At 30.2% G+C, this 5,055-nt stretch overlaps 1 long non-coding RNA gene across 1 annotated transcript; it reads right to left on the reverse strand.

The window, feature by feature from the left end:
* Positions 1–3,550: 3,550 nt before the first annotated feature.
* On the reverse strand, positions 3,551–4,597 carry LOC149160499 (uncharacterized). Its single transcript, XR_016261420.1, has 2 exons — positions 4,336–4,597; positions 3,551–4,222 (listed from the first exon to the last, which is right to left on the reverse strand). It is a non-coding gene; the product is annotated as an uncharacterized LOC149160499 (long non-coding RNA).
* Positions 4,598–5,055: the final 458 nt, after the last annotated feature.

The following is a 5,055-nucleotide window of genomic DNA, read 5'->3' on the forward strand; positions in this document are numbered from 1 at the left end:
GTTATTAAATTAAACATCCTATTACTTATTACATTGATTTACTAACCTTGTAAGGATGATGATATACATATTATCAATTCATATTCGTGGTTCATAACCACAACCATTTCATGTAAATAAAATTATGGAGTTGTAATAAAGATTAATAAAATGAGCTGAGCTATGTTTAATCGATTTGAAATGAATAAATATCAATGATAATGTTCCTTGAAAATGTGAAACACATGAATGAAAATGTTGTGGATATACCTGCGTATTGATGTGTTATTATCTATGAGGTAGGCATCTGATAATGCATTCGGTTTTTGGTCAAACCGATATTTGTTTGGGTTTATCCAAAATATTTGAAAAAAATTATAATTGAACATTACACATTAAAATTTATTATTTTTAAAAAATAATTTAAATTATTTATTTCAAAATTGATTCGTTATTAATTTTAGTTATTAGAATTTTATTTTCATTTTTTATTTTTTAAAATTAATATTTTAAATATATTTTTATTTTACACTTAATTTTTTCCTGTTTTCTTTTAAAAATTGATACATTATATATGTTTTAAAACATAAAATAAATACATATATAAATAATTTTAAAATATTAATTTGAATATTATAAAAAATAAGTTATGCAAATTTTTTCATCCAACAATATGGATATAATTATATTAGAGTTGAAATCCAATCCATGTTAACATAGATAGCAATGTTTAAATTATTGATTTGGATATCAGCATTCCTAAGTCAATATAGACATTTTATTAATCCTTCACAACTAGCTTGCTTTTCTTTTCGATAGTCATCTAACATTTAACATCTAGCATTATTAGACATATATTTGTTAGGACATATAAACTTGCATATTTTTTAATAAATTGTAACACCCCACGTTACATAAACATTTAACTTGTTAAATTAAACATCCAGTTACTTACTACATTAATTTACTAACCTTGTAATGATGATGATATACATATTATCAATTCATAAAATATTATTTTATTATAACATAAATATTTTATTCAGTGTACCAAAAAGTGGAGGGCATTTATCTTTTCAGTCCAGAAACCTATGGCTCCACGTTTCCAGGTTGTAAATATATTGAAATTATGGAAAAGTACATACAAGATGTCTTTTGGTTCCCTTTTTCTCCCTCCACTATTTATTAATTGACTATCTTATAGTAAAAACTAAGAGATAATTTTTACATAGCTATATTTTGATACAATAATGGTTAAAAAAAGACGTATGTGAAATTGAGTTTCATTTTATGTTCTCCCTTCACTATTCATTAATGGACTATTTTATAGTAAAAAATAGGAGATGCTTTTTACATAGTTATATTTTGATACAATAATGGTTAAAAAAGACGCATGTGAAATTGAGTTTCATTTTATGTGAAATGTGAGAGGGACGTCTGTCCCAACCTCTTATAAAGTGTTGATGACTTCTTGTTCACAAATTTTATTTATTAAATGTTATAAGTTTATTAAGTATTTTTTTTTAACAATGATAATATTTAAAACACACTAAATTTTTTTTGGTTGTGTTTTTTTATTACTTTATTATATTAAAAATCTTATTTTTTAATAAGGTTATATTCATGGTTTCATCATATTTTATGGTACATCTCATTATTATAGATTTGATGAAAAATGACAAAAATTAATGTATCTTATTTAAACTTTGGGAAAATTATAACTATTTTTAAAAATTAATAATGTATTAAAAATGTATTATTAAATTAGATATAAACATATTATTAATTTTAGTTATTAGAATTTTATTTTTATTTTTTATTTTTTAAAATTAATATTTTAAATATATTTTTATTTTACATTTAATTTTTTCCGGTTGCCTTTTAAAAATTGATACGTTATATATGTTTTAAAACATAAAATAAATACATATATAAATAATTTTAAAATATTAATATGAATATTATAAAAAATAAGTTATGCAAATTTTTTCATCCAACAATATGGATATAATTATATTAGAGTTGAAATCCAATCCATGTTAACATAGATAGCAATGTTTAAATTATTGACTTGGATATCAGCATTCCTAAGTCAATGTAGACATTTTATTAATCCTTCACAACTAGCTTGCTTTTCTTTTCGATAGTCATCTAACATTTGACATCTAGCATATTTGTTTATTAGGCATATATTTGTTGGGACATATAGACTTACATATGTTTTAATAGATTGTAACACCCCATGTTACATAAACATTTAACTTGGGTTACTATGTTTTACTTATTACTTTATCTTTTTATTTTATGACTTTGTCATCAAATACTTAACATAGAACATTAAAGAATTATGGTTGGGTGGCCAGAACATATTTATTTTATAATTAATGAATATTAAGAGTTAAAGTATTTTGACAAGAACTGAAAGAAACAATTGTTAACCTCCTAAGACAGTTAAGGTGGTTACTCACCTATCTCCTCAAAAGAGGAATTTAAGGAAGGCCTAGGTGGTTGGAGAAGACATGAGAAAAAAAAATAACAGATGGGTTAGGAGAGCATAATATTGCTATCCAGAATTCCTTGAGCTGGGTGGAATAAACCAGTGGGAAACTCTTCGTACAATCAGAGAGGTATATGACTTGAGGCTGGACAATCAGTCTTGATGCCCAAGATACCTGACTGTAACATACCTCATCTGACTGTAACATACCTCATATCATTGTTCGAAGGAGGAAGAGCTCGGGGGAGAGTCAGTCTTGATGCCCAAGATGCCTGACTGTAACATACCTCATATCATTGTTCGAAGGAGGAAGAGCTCGGGGGAGAGTCTGTATGTAATTTCCAGACTCACGACTAGGTGGTGAGATCTTCTCGAAGAGGAACTACAAAACTACAAGTCAGTGAACAGATAAGCATTCAAACTCTCATGACTTAATGATTATTGAAATAATGATGCTATTAATGATTGATGAGTATTAGAATAATGATTCTACAGTGATTGATGAATAATAACAGATGAATTATTGTAAGGATTATGCCTGTGTTAGGTATTCTAGAGTTATCTGTTATGTGTCTTAACCTAGGACGAAATAGCCTATGTACTTAAACAAAGAGTTATTACTATTCTGCATGTGCAATAGCTTAAATTGAACAGAGTATACATTCATAAAATATATGACAAGCATGAGTAAAAAGCTCAGAATTTTCCAAACAGTCGCATGAAAGGAGAAACAAAACTACATACATGAAAACTGTAAGGAAGGTTAAGAGCGAAACTAATCCTTTCCACCTTTAATAGCCAGAAAAACTCATCGTTGAATTCAACGGTCGAGCAATACTCAGAAAAAATTTGGTAAAACAAGTTATTGCAACCCCATATATTCATAATTCAAATAAAAACGATTCATGCACAAAATCTATGGAGTCAAATGTATCCAAGACATACAAACTTTGATAAAGGAAGCCGAACAGAAATCACGATAGGAATAATAAACCAAGAAAGCTCTAACACTGCCATAGACACCATATCCAACTTTCAAAGAGTTTACAAGCCAAAAATTATGCAGACCCATCATAAATTAAACAAGTATCAAACCCTCAGCTAGGTTAAGCATTGTATCAAATTGTTCCATGAGGAAATGTATTTCACCTCGGTTCGCTGAGTAGCAAAATCATACATTAAACAACAAGAAAATAATTACAAACATGGTCGACTTGTAGCCTCTGTCAAATCATCCATTCAAGTTCCAGGTGAGAGAATTTCCCAACGCCTTCACCCAGAAAAGCCAGGGTAGCACCCAACTAAGAAATATGATGCCTAGCAGTAAAGCAAACGAAAGTATTTGTGAGAGATAAGCTGCCATGGGTTCATCATTAAAACCAACCTGAAAGCCAGTAGGGATCAATGATGCATAAGTACGATGCTTTTGAGACCAGCACACCAACAAGGAGGGTTCGGTGTGAGTAGATACCTGAAATTCCAAATTTAAACATTGTTAAAAGAACCCCTTAACAATAGTTTCAAGTCATAACTCAAACTGAACCGAAAGGTCCCTGAAGGTCAGTGATGGAATTGTGAAGCCCACCTGTGCCAATAACCATCATCTAGAATTAGTAACCGCTCAGTTATCTAGTCAGGAACATAAAACCAGAACCCTGTTTAAGTTATAATCCTTATCTCTTCGAGAGCAAATATCTCCAATTTCACCTCCATCCAGAGTGGCGAGCAGGTAGAATCAAGATTTATCTGCACAGTAAGACCAAATGATTAGAAAATCTTTCCTGTACACTCTCAAGACAGGGATGGAAATTATTGAAGAGAATCTGACTTGAGGAGAAAAGAAAAATGTTTCGGAGTACCTATATGGTGGTTTCTATTGCAGCTCGCCATCAAACAGGGTTTGGATGGACTGAAACCCTCATCGCCGTAGAGAAGGTTTTGCCCAGTTGTAAAGCAAATAACCGGAGGCATGAAAAAAACCCAAATGACTTCATTCGCAGCAGAGGGTGGGGGAATCGATTACCTCAGCGAACCCTGGACGCCGAGAACCATCAGATTTCCAAACCCTAATCGCATTGAGCAAATGATGCCAAGTGTCCCGAGTAACCAGACCCTTCTGGAGTCGGACATTGGAGCATTAAATTGCCAACCCAATCATGTGCTGAGAGTTGATCTACCAAAATTGCTTATAATAAAATATGACATTAAACCAATGTACTACATTGGAACCTATCTTGTCAGCATAACTTCACGATATGCAAAGGTGAAGATTTGGTAAAAACCATAGGGTAAATAAATTTTGTTTTTCTCTTTATATGTATATATATATATATGTGTGTGTGAAGTTTAATAGTTGGTGAATATGTGTTACATAGATGACCTTCAAACAAGATTTAATTATCAATGGCCCTACATCCTCACAACGTGAGTTTGAACATCTAATTATTTCTTATTAATGTCTGCAACTCTTTCCATCTAGTTTAGCTAATTATTTATTATTAATGTGTGCAACTCTTTCCATTTAATTTGGCCATATTTAAACTAAGCCACATAGACTCCGTACTATATAACACTTGTTT

The sequence above is a fragment of the Pinus tabuliformis genome, chromosome 5_2 (assembly GCF_031772625.1).
Source record: "Pinus tabuliformis cultivar Carrire ecotype Pingquan chromosome 5_2, CPIR1, whole genome shotgun sequence".
In the NCBI taxonomy this organism is placed as follows: Eukaryota; Viridiplantae; Streptophyta; class Pinopsida; order Pinales; family Pinaceae; genus Pinus; species Pinus tabuliformis.